The sequence below is a fragment of the Pan troglodytes genome, chromosome 2 (assembly GCF_028858775.2).
Source record: "Pan troglodytes isolate AG18354 chromosome 2, NHGRI_mPanTro3-v2.0_pri, whole genome shotgun sequence".
NCBI lineage: Eukaryota > Metazoa > Chordata > Mammalia > Primates > Hominidae > Pan > Pan troglodytes.
Window position 1 is genome coordinate 127,815,128 of NC_086015.1, and position 17,854 is coordinate 127,832,981.

At 44.7% G+C, this 17,854-nt stretch overlaps 1 protein-coding gene across 19 annotated transcripts in view; it reads left to right on the top strand.

Moving 5' to 3' along the window:
* KALRN (kalirin RhoGEF kinase) overlaps window positions 1–17,854 on the top strand; it is a 690,517-nt gene that overhangs the window by 499,989 nt on the left and 172,674 nt on the right. The gene's annotated exons all lie outside the window — the stretch shown is intronic.

Below are 17,854 nucleotides of genomic sequence, written 5' to 3' on the forward strand. Positions count from 1 at the left end.
TGATGATGCAGACAGGAGCTGCTTATGGAGGCGATTCGTGAATGAGGTGGCCTTTGAACTGGCCTCGAAGATGGAAAAGGATTTCCAGAAGATGACAGAAGTGTGGTTTGGGAAAGGAAGGAAGGAACTATTCCAGGCTGAGAAAAACATCATAAATAAAAGTCAAGGAGTTGGGAAAATGTTGGCTCTGTCTGAGAATCAGCAAGCATAGGTGAGATTTGGCGTGCAGGGTCTGTCTAGGTAGCAGATGAGTAGGAAAGACTGAGAGGTTGATCTGAGAAACCTTATGTGGTATGCTCAGGGATTTGGACCGGGTTCTCTGGGCAGTAGAGGAATAGGAGAAGAAGGAAGATGAGCATGCTCACATTCTATGACCTCTGTTTTCTCAGAAAGTAATGAGCAAAGCTTCTGTTCATGAGATGTTTGTTAGTTTGTAAAGAATGTAAAGGGTTTAGAAGAGGATAATATGGTAAGGAATCAAAAAAGAAACAAGCAAAAGAATTGTGAGAAACGTCGAAGTCCCCACGGAGGTGTTGGAAGTGAATTTGTCTTCACATTTTTGACAAAAGTAAAATGTATTAGATTAAATAACATTTTGGCTTTTGACAAGTGCAAGTACATATACCATGAGGCAAAAACGTATGTACCTTCTCTCACCACTGCCTTCTTTCAGCACAGCAGGACGATTTTGAGTGACCTTGATATAGGAACCAAAGAAGGTGATATTGAAGAGCCAAAGAGTGTTTGTGTGTGCATGTGTGTGTGTGTGTATGTATGTGTGTGTGAGAGACAGAGAAACAGAGGCAGAGACAGAGACAGGATGCGAGAGATGGGGAGGAGAGAGGAGCACTATTTGTCTTAAGTAGTTAAGAAGAAATTATCACTGGGTGATAGTTGTTGGTCAGAGGAGAAGGTTGTGTGTGTGCATTGTGAATAAGGTGGGACATTTGGATGAGTTTTTAAAGCAGTGCTGAGTATTCTGGGGCAAAATGACACTAAAAGAAGATAATTTTCCATAGAGAAACTTGTACAAAGAGAAACTTAGATGATAACCTAAGAGATATTATCTGGTGGAGCAGGAGGGAGACAGACCTTTCCCCTTACTTCTTTCACAAGGGCATTGTAACATTAAAGATGAATGTGGAGATTTAAGCAGAATACCTTTCAGAATGACGACCCTGTAGCAGAGCAAATAGTGGGGCCCCAAAAGGCCACAGAGCTCAGAGTGGCTGGAGCAACTCTCCCACCACACTCACGCTGAGTCTTGGCATCTCCACCTTGTAATTCTGCCTGGGGAAAGCTGCGAATTGGAGCACTAAGTTAGAACTTAAGAATGCTTTTCGATCTTTTTTTGAAGATTTGTTTTATAGATGAAGAAATAGGTCCGGAGAGAGTCAGTGGCTTGCCCAAGATCACTGTCCACATAGGGGCAGAACTAGATGGCCATCCAGACTCTTGACTCATAGCCCAGTGCTCCTCCTGCCATTTATACTATGCTGTCGCATGGTGCCTGGGGGGCTGGTGCAGTTCACTGTGAAAGTGCCACTGAGATCTGTGCAGCCCTGATGGCTGCGCGTGCCACTCCCAAAGATGCAACTATGGGGACGTGATCTGTAGCCTGCCAGATGAAGGGGAGCCAAGGGAAGCAGTCAGATGGGGATTTCAGGAAATGCTCTAAAATGGGTATTGAGAGGGTTTTAGAAGAAAAAATCTACTTACCACCCTGTTTCAGGGATATTAAAATGCAGTGCAAACCTCCCACATGCACTTAGGCTTTCTGTGCCTTCTGGGGACTGATAGATCTTCTCTCTAAAATGCATTGATCCTCTGAGGGAGATAGACCACAAAGTTCCAAATCCTCTCCCATCTGAGAGGTAGAAGGCTGGAAGCTTTAAAACATCGACCATTGTTCCATTAGGAAGGATGAGCATGACAATAATTATCTAACTTTTGCAGCAGCTGAGCACCCAACTCATTGAGACCCACCAGACGCACCTGCACACCCCTGGCAGGCTGCAAGCTCTATGGCTCAGCACAAAGCAAAACAGAGGGGAATGCAGATACTTTGCCCAGAGGTTTAGTGAGGTGCTGAATAAAGAAAGGACTATGACCACTGGTGTTTTTATAGGAAAACCTGAGAGAAAGAAGCTAGACAAGCCTTGGGTTTTCCAGATTCTTTTGAAGGAAGGAAGGGAGAAAAAAAGAGCAAGAGTCAGAGTTTTGTATATTTTTGTGCATTTGACTTTATTTGTTTCATTTTGTGTGTTTTTTTTGAGATAGGTCTCATTCTATTGCCCAGGCTGGAGTGCAGTGGTGTGATCTCAGCTCATTGCAGCCTTGACCTCCCAGGCTCAACCTCAGCCTCCCCAGTAGCTGGGATTATAGGCATGCATCACCACACCAAGCTAATTTTTTTTTTGGGGGGGGACAGGGTCTCACTGTCACCCAGGCTGGAGTGCAGTGGCATGATCTTGACTCACTGCAACCTCCGCCTCCCAGGTTCAAGCGATTCTCCTGCCTCAGCCTCCCGATTAGCTGGGATTACAGGTGCCTGCCACCACACCCGGCTAATTTTTGTGTTAATTTTTGTATTTTTTTATAGAGACAGGGTTTTGCCATGTTGCCCAGGCTGGTCTCAAACTCCTGTGCTCAAGCGTTCCGCCCACCTTGGCTTCCCAGTGCTAGGATTACAGGTGTAAGCCACTGCACCCGGCCACATTTAATACTTTAAATTATTATAAATGCATATGTGATAAATGAGCTATGCAAAGAAGTCCCTTTTATTTTTAGTCACCCATTCAGGCCCTTTTAGAAGAAAAATATATGTCAGGGTAGCCATGCGCCCAGGTCTATATATAAAGCAGTTTATGGTGCAGTTCTCATTTTAAAGAAATCTGTCATGTAGCCAGACAATGTTTCTTGGTTTCTCATTTGGGAGTTTTTTAGACGTAATATGATAACATGGTTACCATAGGTGTAAGGTGAAGGGCTAGCTGGGTCGGTAGCCATGCACAGGTATTCGAGACTCTGAATCATACATATACACAATTTTGGAGAGCTGGAGTGGACCTTGAAATCTTTTAGTCCAACCCTTTTGTTTTACAGATGCAATAACCGTGGCTTAGAAAGTTAAAGTTGCTTGTCCAAGCCACAGAGCTGGGAATCATATCCAGGGCTCTTCATTTTCAGTCCAGAACTCTTGACATTGTATCTCTCTATCATGGTGCTGTGAAGGTCAATTTTTTGGCAGATCTAGGGCCACTCCGTGGGCACCACTTACCAAAACTAAGCCTTATGTGAGGCACTGGTTTATGTCCATCACAGCTGACATTTAGGGGTTCACGATCATGTTCCCTAGCTGCATGCCAGTCAACCCCCCACAGCAGAGCTTAGGAACTATGTAAGTATTAATTGTTCTCCCTATTACTCTGGGCTGACTGTCACCTCTTTAGCACAGTTGGAAACAGTTTCTTAAAAACTGAAAAACAGTTGGTTAGTTGCTAGTCACAGCTTGTTCTGTGAGGGAGTGGAGCTTATTTCCTGTGTCTTGGTGGCATAAAATATAAGCCGTCTTTGGCGACAGAACTGTTTTTGTTACCTAACTGTCAGAATTCATGAAGGTCTTTGTGTATATGTGTTTTGTTTTAGAAAACCCTTATGATTCAGCTGGGCATGGTGGCTCACGCCTGTAATCCCAGCACTTTGGGAGGCTGAGGCAGGTGGATCACTTGAGGTCAGGAGTTTGAGACCAGCCTGGCCAACGTGGTGAAACCCCATCTCTACTGAAAATACAAAAATCAGCTAGGCATGATGGCACACGCCTGTAATCCCAGCTACTCAGGAGGCTGAGGCAGAAGGATTGCTTGAACCCAGGAGGCGGAGGTTGCAGTGAGCCGAGATCACGCCACTGCACTCCAGCCTTGGTGGCAGAGTGAGACTCTATCTCAAAAAATTAAAATTAAAATTAAAAAAAACCCCGTATAATTCTTGGACCTTTATAACCACGCAGTTTTATTTTGCTAATTTTACATCAGTCCTACCGACTTTAGTTAAATTCATTTAGTTGCTTGGAAAAGAGCTCTCTCAAGATAACCTGGATCGGCCGGGCGCAGTGGCTTACGCAAGTAATCCCAGCACTTTGGGATTTCACTTCTGATCACTTGAGGTCAGAAGTTTGAGATCAACCTGGCCAACGTGGTGAAACCCCATCTCTACTAAAAAAAAAAAAAAGCAAAAATTATCTGAGCATGGTGGTGCATGCCTGTAGTCCCAGCTACTCGGGAGGCTGAGGCAGGAGAATTGCTTGAACCCAGGAGGTGGGAGTTGCAGTGAGCTGAGATGGTGCCACTGCACTCCAGCCCGGGTTACAGAGGGAGACTCTGTCTTAAAAAAAAAAAAAAAAAAAAAAAGGTAGCCCAGATCATTTTTTTGCCCCAGGCCGAGATGGTGCCACTGCACTCCAGCCTGGGTGACAGAGGGAGACGCTGTCTCAAAAGAAAAGCCCAGATCTTCTTAGGGTAGCTTTTCATGGGCCAAGTGCCCACCCTAGTCCAATCACCTGTGGGCACAGAATGGACTGGCGTTATGTGATAGAAGATGCTGCTGCCTCAGGCCTGCCTTGTCAGCAGCTATAAGCAGGGCAGCTTCTTGTAGAAGGGGTTGTGGCCATGTTAGACAATGTCCTTGGCCTGCTTAATTTAATATTATAATCAAAATAAAATAAGTAAATCATCAGGGAGGCGGCTGAAAGTAATGGAAAATAGAATTTAACAACAAAGAGTTTGTGGTTCAGTTTTCAGCTCTGGAACTTAGTAGCCATGTGACTTGGAGCAACTTTGAGCCTCAACTTTCTGTTGAGGGATTTATAAGGGTTAAATGAAATGATACACATGAAAACACTTTGTCAACTATGAAGCACCACACCCACGTAAAGCATATTATATTACCTCCTGTAAGTCCCTCGAAGCATAAAATATTCCATTTGTAGGATTTTTGGATATCCCTTTCTAAATTGAATATCACTTTCCGGCACAAAGCTTGTACCTCTGGTTTCAGATGACTACCCCTTGTTGTCAGAATCTGCAGAAATAGCCCAGAGAGCTCAAGGTTGTTACCCTTTACACATAGCTGACCCAAACTGCATTATTCCTAGAGTGCTTTGTTCAGAGAGAATAAGTTGTTAGCATTGGCATTCCTCAGAGTCCTCCAACCCAAACTCCCTTTATGTGCAGATGAGGAACCAAGGCTTAGAGAAGTTAATTGACTTCCTCAATGTCACTGATAGTACCAGAGTAACGCTCACTCAATTATCTATTGCTCCCTAACAAATTACTTCAAAACTTAGAGACTTAAAACAATATTTATTATGTAGTAGTTTCTGTGGGTCAGAAATCCAAGATTGGCTTTGCCTGGTGTTTCTGGCCCAGGGTTTCTTGTGAGGCGGTAGTCAAGGTGTTGCTTGGAGCTGCAGGCATCTGGAGGTTTGACTGGGGCTAGATCTGCTTCCAAGGTGGCTCCCTCACATGGCTGTCGGCAGGCGGCCTCAGTTTCTCACCTTGCGGACCTCTCTCTAGGGCTGCTTAAATGTCCTCACGACACGGTGGCTGGCTTCCCCCGGAGTGAGTGATTTAGTAGAGAACAAGGAGGAAGCAGCAATGCCTTTTATCCCCTAGTTTCAGAGGTCACGCATCAACACTTCCGTCATATTCTACACATTCGAAGTAGTCACTAAACCCAGCCCACACTCAAGTAGAGGAGAGAGGAATTCAATTCCACCAATCCCTGAAGGGTGAGGTATTAAAAAAATTTACGGACTTTTTTTTTTTTTTTGAGACGGAATCTCACTCTGTCCCCCAGGCTGGAGTGCAGTGGCGTGATCTCGGCTCACTGCAAGCTCCGCCTCCCTGGTTCTCACCATTCTCCTGCCTCAGCCTCCCGAGTAGCTGGGACTACAGGCACCCATCACCACGCCCAGCTAATTTTTTGTATTTTTAGTAGAGACGGGGTTTCACTGTGTTAGCCAGGATAGTCTCGATCTCCTGACCTCTTGATCCGCCCACCTCGGCCTCCCAAAGTGCTGGGATTACAGGTGTGAGCCACCGCGCCCGGCCTTGTGGACATATTTTCAAAACACCACAGGTTTCTTTTAATGTGGCATTTTCTTTATAAATGAGTTTCCATCAGAAATCAGCAGGTTTTTTTTTTTGATTACTTGATGAAAGATAATTCTCATTCGGCAGTAATTAGTAGAAGAGAAATTAATTTATAAGGATGTCTTCTCAGGATAATATTGAGAAAACCTCTAATGTGAACAAAAGGGTAAAACAGAGAGAGAACAGTATAAGAAAAGAAAGACAAGGGAAAAACAGAAGCAAGGGTGCATTAGATTCTGACTTCTGTGGGCAGAGTTTTCTTTCAATTCAGGAAACACTGAGTGAACAGATGCTATGTGAATCATGTCTAGGGGCAGAGGTTTGAAGGTACAAAGCCTCTAGGTACCCCAACTCTAGTTGCAGAGCATGACGCATATATGTAACTAGCCCAAATATAAATAACATGGAAGCTTACATTAAATTCTGTCATGAAGGTACCTAAGCTTATGTTAAATACTGTAATAAAGGAAACTGTCATGTGCGTTGGGAACATGAAGGAAGGAAACAATTCAGTAGCTGTGGGGTTTGTAAAGCCTTGCAGAAGATATGCAAACCACTCCATTACCATACATGCACACTGGCACTTTTCATATCCTTTCCTTGCTTTATTTTTCCCTTCAATACTTATCACAAGGGGGCCAGGTGCAGTGGCTCATGCCTGTAATCCCAGCACTATGGGAGGCCAAGGTGGGCGGATTACCTGAGGTCAGGAGTTCGAGACCAGCCTAGCCAACATGGCAAAACCCTGTCTCTACTAAAAATACAAAAATGAGTCAGGCGTGGTGGTGGGTGCCTGTAATCCCAACTACTTGGGAGACTGAGACAGGAGAATCACTTGTACCCAGGAGGCGGAGGTTGCAGTGAGAGGAAATTGCACTACTGCCCTCCAGCCTGGGCGACAGAGCTCCATCTCAAAACAAAACAAAACTATCTATATCGATACATCTATATCGATATAGATACAGATATATCTATGTATATCTATATATCTATATCTATATATCTATATAGATATAGATCTCACTATGTAACATCTTGATTATTTTGTCATTACCTTGATTACATCCTCAAGAATACAAACTCCATGAGGGCAAAAGTGTTTGTTGTGTTCAGCGCTGTATCCCCAGGGCCTAAAGGAGTGCCTGGCACATAATAAGCACTTTGTAAGTATTGTTCAATGAATCAGTAAGATAATTAATCAATTAGTATGGAAACTGAGCTCAATCCTAAAGGGGCAGGACAACTTGGCAGATGTGGACTGGAGGGTAGGGTGCTCTAGGCAGAAGGGAAGCTGACCAAAGCCACTGTGTGGCTGGGCCTGTAGACTGTAGTTGCTGTGGAATAAGGTGAGATCAGAAAGGCAGGTACTAGAGGATGTTTGTGAAGGAGTTAGGATTTTATTGTACACAAAGGGAACCCACTTAAATTTTAAGGCCAGGAGTGATATCCATGCTTTTTCTCTATGATCTTGCTGCATTTAAGAATATGTGATACCAGGAAGGTTCCCACAATTCCTATATTACCTAACATTTGATTTGCTACACATTGACCAATAATCCTACCTCTTTTACTGTAGCAGCTAGCTCTTCACTCTTCATTTGCTCTTTTTTTGTATAGGAAATGTAAAACCCTCTAAATATTGAGGTCTCTTATGTTCTTCCTCCTTTGCTGGCGAGCCTGAGGTCAACATTAGACCCTGGGAAATTCAGCGGCATTGGTAGTGGCTGTAACACAGTAGTTTTATGCCTAGGGAATGAATAATAAATTTATTGCTATAATTTCAAGGGTCCCTGATGTGTAGGGTATTTTTCTTTTCTCAAATCTTATATGCTGAGATTTTTTTTCAAGAATCCATTTCATTGCTGCTGGCAGCAACTGTAGGCAGTGTGGGAAGCTCACACAGGGACATGACTGTCCTAGAGCCCAGGGGTGAGGGACCTCTGCTTCCTGCCTTTTGCTAGAAGAGGTGGAGTCTCTAGGCTGGGTCTCAACAACCTCAACGCAGAGGCCAGGGCAGGGGGTTGGGCCCCACCTGCTGTGAGGGGGCTATCCCACCTTAATTGCGGATGTCTCATGTAACCTCTGTTCAGCGTCCCCATTAAGGAAGGTATGGGATGCTGGCTGAGACTTTATGATGCAACCTCACCTTGATGGCGCTTCTTTGATGTCCTAGAGAGCCCAGACCTCTCTAAAGGAACATTATTTTAGATAAGGACAGCAACCGTCTTAACTCTGAAATCTCTCAGCCCAAGCTCAGAACATAACCCCACCCACACGTGACTGAGAAAAGAGATGCCTTATGGTTGAGAAAGCAGAGATCATACATAGGAAGTTTTTCCGTAAGTTGTCTCCCTTGTTCTAGTTCCCTTAATATAAACAGAAGCAACTAGAAAACCTGGAGAGTAACTTACTGTGGGAAAGGGAAGGCACTTAGCCACTAATCCCATTTTTTAAATACAATGGCCATTTTCAAAAGAAGATAACCACCATTGTCCTTTTTGTTGACAACTCTGTTACTTTGTCAAAGTGCTTAGTGATTGAAAGGCAATGATATGGCCAGTCACACCTGTAATCCTGGTAATTTGGGAGGTGGGCAGATCATTTGAGCCCAGGAGTTCAAGACCAGCTCTGGCAACATAGTGAGACCCCCATCTCTCAAAAAAAAACAAAAAAAAACAAAAAAAAAATTAGCCAGGTATAGTGGCATGTACCTTGTAGTCCCAGCTACTTGGGAGGCTGAGCTGGGGGGATCACTTGAACCTGGCAGGTCAAGGCTGCAATAAACCGTGGTCATGCCACTGCACTCCAGCCTGGGTGATAGAGTGAGACCTTATGTCAATAAAAAGAGTGAGAGAGAGAGAAAGAAAGAAAGGCAGACAGTGGTGATTTTAACAATGACTTCATATGGACTCCAATATAGAAGAGGGTTGTTGTGGAAGCTGGGTTGGGGGTTAGGGAAAGAGAAGTACAAAATCAGAATGCCTCCTTCACCATGGAAACCTTGTACCCTCACAATATAGGGGATGGTCTTAGAGCCAAAAGCGCCCAGTGTGGATCCATCTTAGATGCAGCTGAAAGGAGAGAGGGAGTGTCTCGGAAGGATCTCTTGTAGGTCTCAGAGTCTAGTGAAGCCTTTTCAGGGAGATGAGAAGCAGGTGGAGGAGGCTGGTGAAAATGCAGTTTAGGAAGGTCTTAGCTGTGAGAGAACTTCGAGAATACAGAGACATCCTGGCCCATATATGCTGGGGATACATGTCTGTGGGCTTGGGGCAGGTATTTGGGAACTACATTCTGTCCTGGCTGTGAATCCAGAGGCAGAATACTCACACGGATTTGTTGAATGAATGAATGAGTGAATGAATGAACAAAGAACTTGAAGTCAGCCTTAAAGGAGAACTTTCTATGCAGTCTCTTCCTTTTAGAAACCAAATTGGTTTGAAGTCGACCAAAACCCTCCAGAAGGGGTGGTCAAAGCACCGGGAGAGGAGCACCTCTTTTTTAAATTCCATTTTAATTTATTTTAAATTTTATTTATTTATTTATTTTTATAGAGGCAAGGATCTCGCTGTGTTGCCCAGGCTGGCCTCGAACTTCTGGCCTCAAGCTATCCTCCTGCCTGGGCTTCTCAAAGTGCTGGGATTGTAGGTATAATCCACTGTGCCAGGCCAAAATAATTTTTATTTATTTAGTATTTTTTACAGACAAGGTCTCGCTTGGTCATCTAGGCTGGAGTGCAGTGGCACAATCGTAGCTCACTGCAGCCTCCAACTCCAGGGCTCAAGCAATCCCCCCACCTCAGCCTCCTGAGTAGCTGGTTCTATAGGCTCATACCACCATGCCAACTAATTTTTTTATTTTTGTAGAGGCAGGGCTGTGTTGCCTGGGCTGGTCTTGAACTCTTGGCCTGAAGCAATCCTCCTGCCTGGGCCTCCCAAAGTGCTAGGGTTATAGGGCATGAGCCACCATGCCCAACCTGTACCCAGAGTGACTGTCTCTAGATTGGAATCCAATACATTGCCTGTAGCTAAAGTCCCAGGAGAGCAGGAAGGGAGAAAGGATATCTGATGGTTACAATGTGGCTCCCCTGTCATGATGCTGGTTATGGTTGTGCCCCTCCCCACCCCCCAGCTACCCCCTTACCCCTGTGTATACCAAACTTCTTGGCTCAAGCAGGGGACTCTTTTTTTTCTCTTACATGTACCAAACATGTTGTGAGGTTGATACTACTGACCATCTCCATAGCTAAGAGCTCATTCTTCTCCCTGTTTGCTAAAATGGGGGCATAGGAGCCTTCTCACAGGGGCAATTTCCAGGTTGTCTACAACTTGCCCAAGTGTTCCTCCAGGTTCTGATTTTTCCTAAAGATAAAAAGAAATTTGCTCTCCATCTAAGCACTGCCACAAGGAACTCTCAGCGAGTGTGGTTGGTATTCCCAAGGGCCTAAGTTTTCATCACCAAGTCCTTGTTCACTTTCTTTTTTATAATATTTTGTCCAGGACATATTTCAAGTCAAGCTGGCTCTCTCTAGCTACCAAACTCATAACTACAGGGGAAGGGATACAGGAAAGAAAGAACTGTAAAAATTTATAAGTAGAACTTTCTCTGCTTTCTCTGAAACTATCTGGCTGCTCTCAATCCATATTGGTATGGTTGACTTATATTTAAAGGAGGATAAAATTGCCCTCTCTTCCCAGTTTTTGGAGGGTCTGCCATCTTGACTTTGTATTTTGCCATAGCTATTAAATCTTAAATCTAGCCCAAATATTCTAATAGGACCTACAGTTTAATTATCTCCCATAATATCTAGCCCCCATCTCTTACAGCTATCAAACGGAAGGCAAAACTGTCCAATTCTTCTGAACCCTCTCTGCTCAGCACCACTGAGCCATTCAGCAGGAAAATGGGACAGAAGGTCTAGAAGGGAGTATTCCATGTGACCTCAGTGGCTCAATCACACCAAATAATAACAACAGCCATTAAGTAGGTATCAAGTGTTCACATGCATTATAATCTTTTTGTTTTATTTTGTTTGAGATGGAGTTTCACTCTTGTTGCCCAGGCTGGAGAGCAATGGTGCAATCTCAGCTCACTGCAACCTCCACCTCCTGGGTTCAAATGATTCTCCTGCCTCAACCTCCCAAGTAGCTGGGATTACAGGCATGTGCCACCACGCCCGGCTAATTTTTGTATTTTTAGCAGAGATGAGGTTTCATCATCTTGGCTAGGCTGGTCTCATACTCCTCACCTCAGGTGATCTGCCTGCCTCAGCCTCCCAAAGTGCTGGGATTATAGGCATGAACCACCGTGCCTGGTCCCATGCATGATAATCTTTAATTGAAACAGCAGCCCTATGAAGTTGGTACTTATCTTAATCTTTCTGAATGAGGAACTGAACTGAGTGTTCTAATATTATTGATGAGGAACTGAAGCTTAGAAAGAGAACTTATATCTTTAACATTTCTACAGTAACACAGCTAACAGCTAGTCAGTGGTGGAACTTGAATTCAAACTCAGGGCTGCTGAGTTCAAAACCCAGATTATAAATCACCATGATGTAGTCTAGTAAGCTCCTAGACTTACCAATTCCCTCAGCCTCCTCTATCTTGCCACTGCCAACTGAAACACAGATTACGGACTAGAAATACTGACTTTTTTTTAAGGAAAGAAAACCCCAAGAAGCCAACACACACACACACATAATCACACACACACACACACAATCTCACACACACACAACCACACACACACACACAATCTCACACACACATACACGGGTCCTTCTGACTAATGCCAAACACAGAGCTCTGGGATGCCTTATTGTTGAAACAATGCCATAAAATAGGAGAAAAGTGATAAAACTAAGAAGCCACTCTAAAAATGACTATTCAGTAAGCCAAATAGGGAATACTGTTTTATTTTAGTTTTATAGTATATACATATATACACAAAAGTTTTATAATATATACATATATACACATAAGCCATCCAAAATATGTCCTTCTCACCGCTTCAGTGTTAAAATGTGTAGGATGAACAAAATTAGTCCCAGGAAGGGGACATCACTGTAGAAATCACTGTGAAAGAATGTGAGAGAGGTGGGGAATTGAGAGTTGTACTTGACCTCCAAAAGCAGGAAAGACAGGGTCTGGAGAGGAAAAGGGAAACAATTGAGAGGGAACATTGCCCATCCATGGAAATCCAGAGGCAGAAATGGCCAGGACACATTTGGGGCACCCTCAAGAGATCAAGCAGATAAAATACACAGACAAGTAGTGGAAGCTGGGGTTGAAGAAGTGGGTGGGGAAGTGTTATGAAGGGCTTTGAATGCCAGGACAAGGATGGCAGAGCCCATGTAAATTCTGAAATAAGAGAGTGTTATGAGAAGAATGGACAGTGGGAGAGACCACTTAATGAGGAGACATCTGCAGAAATGGAGAGGCGGGTGATGAACACCTGGATGAGCATAGGGGCTTCCAAGAGACAAAAGAAAGACTTAATAGCTTTGCAGGACTAAGTGATAGATCAGACATAAGGGGTAGAGAAAAGAGTCTCTCTCAAATGACTACAGTTTCTCCAAAAATGTTTTGAGATTGGGATGGACAGGTAGTTCATCTGGGCTGAGCTATAGTGGAGGGAGCCTGAAGGGAGGAAGAGGAAGAGGCCTGGTACAGGGTAAGGGAAAGAGAATCTGCAAGACTGGGCCCCGATGCTACCTAGTTTTGTGATCAGATCCCATTACTTGCCCTAGTCTCTGCTTTCTCATTTCTAAAATTAGGAATTTCATCCAGGAAACATGTATTGGGCCCCCAATATGTGCCACCTACTGTATGCAATTTTTTTTGTATTATATTTCCTCTGAGGGCTGGTGGTTGCCCTAGCCATTGTAGTGTGAGTCTCTTTGGGACCAGTCTTCTGATCAAGGAACCCAAGCACGTGTTTCCTTTAGAAAAGCCTAGCTTTTGCTTCCCTCTAGTGGCTACTTAGTGCCACTAGACCTCTGCCTTTACTCTTTCTGTCCCTGGAGAGCCAGTCTGAATTGAAAATTAAGAAGTTAAGACCAGGCGCAGTGGCTCACGCCTGTAATCCCAGCACTTTGGGAGGCTGAGGCGGGCAGATCACAAGGTCAGGAGATCGAAACCACCCTGGCTAACACGGTGAAACCCCGTCTGTACTAAAAATACAAAAAATTAGCCGGGCGTGGTTGTGGGCGCCTGTAGTCCCAGCTACTCGGGAGGCTGCGGCAGGAGAATGGCGTGAACCCGGGAGGTGGAGCTTGCAGTGAGCCGAGATCGCACCACTGCATTCCAGCCTGGGTGACAGAGCGAGACTCCGTCTCAAAAAAATAAATAAATAAATAAATAAAAAGTTAAGATGGAGCTGGATCATAAACCATGCACATGTTCAAGGGAACAGTACAAAGTGTTCCCTAGAGGGCATGTCATGATAGTTGGTATCCAGAGAGGATGGTGAGAGGAGGAGACAAAGGAGGCATGATGTCATGAACCAGAGGTGAGGCATGGGGAAGCAGTCAGTCCCAAAGCAAAACCAACCAACAATAGCAGATGGGAGCAGAAAATCACATTAGGACTCACCCAGTAAGTGGGTTAACCTGAGCAAATGGAAAGTATGGGGTCATAGATAAAGGCCTATCTTTACACTGAAGAAGATAAGGTCAGGGATAAGGGGAAACCCTAACAGTAATTTGCTGAGGGCAAATACTTGACATGAAGATGCTTTAAGATGCTGGGAACCCTTTCCGTTGCTGATGCCAATTCTACTCATTGCTGGGCACATGTGCTGGATCTGGGGTGGTGCCAGCACAGCTGGAGATGGGCTCATGTTGGTGGAGCTCAGCAACTGACCCAGAAAGAGGCAGATGCTCGAGGGTCCTGCTGGCTCCTAGCTAAGCAGGCGTGAAGATGTTATTGACTGTTGCAGCCAAGGGAGGGCTCACAAACTAACAAGAAAAACAGCTCTGAGAAGACACAACCACAGCAGTAGCAAGTGGAGCAATGGACTGAGGCAGCACTGGTAAGAGCCAATCACTTTCTGAGGGACCCCATTCCCCAACCCTGGGCCAGCATCCCTCATTTCTCCTGTTGTCACATTCAGCATGCATACACGTGATGTGTGTCTCCTTAGAGACTGTAAGCATGGTGCAGGTAGGGACATCACAGCTGTCTCCCTGACTGCTGTATGCCCCATGCCCAGCACAGCAGCTGGCTGGTGAAGAAGAATAAGTGCATGGATGAGGAGGCTGGACTCATTAGGCTTGGAGTCCTGCCTTTGCAGTTAGCTATTAGGATGCAATCTTTAGCTAGTCATTTTACCTCTCTGAGCCTCAATTTCCTCATCTATAAAATCAGATGATAATGCCAACCTTATGAGATCTATGAGGGTCAGATGATGTCTATGAAAGAGTTTATAAACTATAAAGGGCCATACAGATGTTAATTATTATCTTAGTCTGCCTGAGGATGAAAAATTAACAAGATGTCTGCTGACATTTCTTCTGGCCTGAGAGACAGTGACCAGGAGTATTTACTTTCTGAATCAAAGCATTTAGAATGTGCTGTTTCTTCTGAACATGAATTTGTAAGGCACCCCGCTCCCAGCCGGACCCCTTACAGAGGCAGGTTGTTCCCCTCTCAGGTGCTCCGCATGTGCCCTCTTCCCATCTCCAGTCCTGGCAGACAGGCTGCCTGTCCCCAGATTACCTAACAATAATTAGACCAACCAGAGTTTCCTGGTCAACCAGAGGAGAGCTTGGCCTCTTTCCAGGAATTAGTTTGCCAGGTTTCTATGTGTGACTGGATACCTTGACCTCCACCCTACAACCACAGTGTAAATAAACATGTATTATCTACCCTGATTTGGCAACCAGTTCCAAGAATTCTCTTCCCAGTCTGATTCCAATCTGTTGTTTCTCTAGGATGCCCAGTATAGGAAGAGCAGAAAGTCACATCCGTGGCCCTACAAAGGGAAATTATAGCCTAAATTTAGGGTACTAAATCTTTGAACCCTGGGTTTGGGAATAGTTTACTATTTTTTTCTTTCTAGTCTGCCAGATTATCTCAATATATGTCATTAAGGGTGCTTTGGAAATTGATTTATTTTTGTTTGTTTGTTTTTTGAGATGGAGTTTCACTCTTGTCGCCCAGACTGGAGTGCAGTGGTGCAATCTCTGCTCACTGCAACCTCCGCCTCCCAGGTTCAAGTGATTCTCCCACCTCAGCCTCCCGAGTAGCTGGGATTGCAGGTGCCCGCCACCATGCCCGGCTAATTTTTGTATTTTTGGTAGAGACAGGGTTTCACCATGTTGACCAGGCTGGTCTCGAACTCCTGACCTCAGGTGATCTGCCTACCTCGGCCTCCTGACGTGCTAGGATTACAGGCGTGAGCCACCGCGCCCAGCCCTGGAAATGGATTTCTACTCCCTCGACACAAGATATCAGTGCAAGAAAACACATCTCGAGTGCATGCCAAGTTATGATTACTGGATAAACAATATATAACATCTATTAAGCATGTAATGCATATCAGGGTTTACCTGTGTTAATGTAATCCTTCCAATAACTCTATATGACAGGAATTAATATGATTCCTACTTTACAGATAAGGAAAATGAGCCAAAGAGAGACTAATTAACTTGCTCCAGATGATACAGATAGTAGCGATTGAGACAGATTCAAACCTAAGCAGTCTAACTCCAGACCCAGTAATCCACAGAAAGGGAAATGGTTACCCACATCTGAATAATTGAGGTTTGATGACATTTTGCACTTCTGTGAAAATCGTCTCTCAATTTTCCAGTGTTGCACAGTCCATACAGTAGACAATTTGCAGGAATGCCTGGGGCTTTCAGAGAAGCCCATAACTTCTTCTCTCTCTCTAACCATGAGTTGCTCTTTTTGATCTCAGGTTTCACCCAGCCACCTCTCCTCCCTCTTCTATAGGTAGCCTTGGGATTTTCAGAATCATGTCTATGAGCTCTTTCCTCCTTCCAAAGCTATAGGGTGTGTTGCAGGAAATGCCTTCCTGTGCAAGCACAATCAAAACAGCAGTATAGACAGCCTCAGTTAAGCACAAAGGAGCCAGGAGATGCCTCCCTGTAGACAGGACAGTTGGACAGTTACCTCCAGGCTGAGGGTCAGTGTTGCAGAGGCAAAGTTGCCAGTGGGTTAATCCTCCCAGCCGCATCTCTATTGACAACTTGTGTGGGTTCCCCAGGGGCAATGAGATGAAGATAGAAGGGAGAATAAATACCAGTTGCTACTACTGCCTCTTCTTTCCCTGAGGAGAGTATGGCTCTGCCCTTCTCACCCAAACTTGAGTCAGTGTCTAGTTCGATGTTCTCTGAAGCCTAGGCAGGGAGTACAGAGATAAAGAACAGGCAGAGGCCAGGCACCGTGGCTTACGCCTGTAACTCCAGCACTTTGGGAGGCCAGGGTGGGAGGATCACTTCAGCCCAGGAGTTCGAGACCAGCCTGGGTAACATGGCGAAACCCCATCTCCACTAAAAATACTAAAATTAGCCAGGTTTGGTGGCATGCGCCTGTAATTCCAGCTACTTGGGAGGCAGAGGCAGGAGAATCACTTGACCTGGGAGGTGGAGGTTTGAGAAGCCCCTGTGAATTAAGTTGGGGTTTTTAGTAGGCTACATGCTCAAAGGAAGCCAGCAGCACAACTTGACCAAAAGGCCCTCAGATTACATTCTCCTTTTTCAGGGTTGTTGTTCCATTTTCTGGAAAATTTCCTTGACATTATCTTGCAACTCATCTATGAAATGTCTCATTTCGGCCATAACATTTTTAACTTCTGAGAGCTCTTTCTCACTCTACAACTTTTTCCCTTTATGTAACAGCTTGTTCTTTTTTCATGGATACAATATCCTCTCTTATCTTTCTGAAGATTTTATAGTGTTACTGATGTTTTATTGTCCTGCTTGCATTTTGTTTCCTCTGAGTTCCTGGTCCTTTTTCTGTTTATTTATTTTGGTCTCTGTTAGAGAGGTTTTTCTGAAAAGTCTGGTAATCTATAGCTGAATATTCACATTTATGACTGAGGCACAAAGGCTGACTCAATATTCTGTGTAAAGGAAGGAACTTGTTGACTTAAAGTTCTCACTGTGAAGTGATCTGGCAGGGCACTGGAGGTTTTGGGAGCAGAGAGGGATCTCTAAATGTCAGTATTTGAGTATCTGTACATCTTTTGGTTTCTCCCATGAATGATTCTAAAATCTCCCTAACATGTTTATATGTGGCTGCTAGCATTCTGGGATCCAAGAGGGACAAGGATACTAGCCATCTCTCCATTCTACATTTAAGCCTTCACTGAATTTCATTTTTCAGGAAAGTGCGCATAGGATAGAAGAGGGATCTAGGGGTCCCATCTTCCTGTTTTAGCCCCACCTGTAGGTCCATCCTCAGTGCCGTCTGGTGCTTCCACTCCCTGGGCCTGTCTGAGGGTTGAGCAGAGATAACTGGCAGGAACTTGAATCTCATCTTCTCATTCTACCAAGTCAGTATCATTCTTGCATCTGCTTTCTATCATTAAAGAAAAAAAAAGTTCTCAGCCCGGCGCAGTGGCTCACGCCTGTAATCCCAGCACTTTGCGAGTCCGAGGCGGGCGGATCACGAGGTCAGGAGAATGGCGTGCACCCGGAAGGCGGAGCTTGCAGTGAGCGGAGATCGCACCACTGC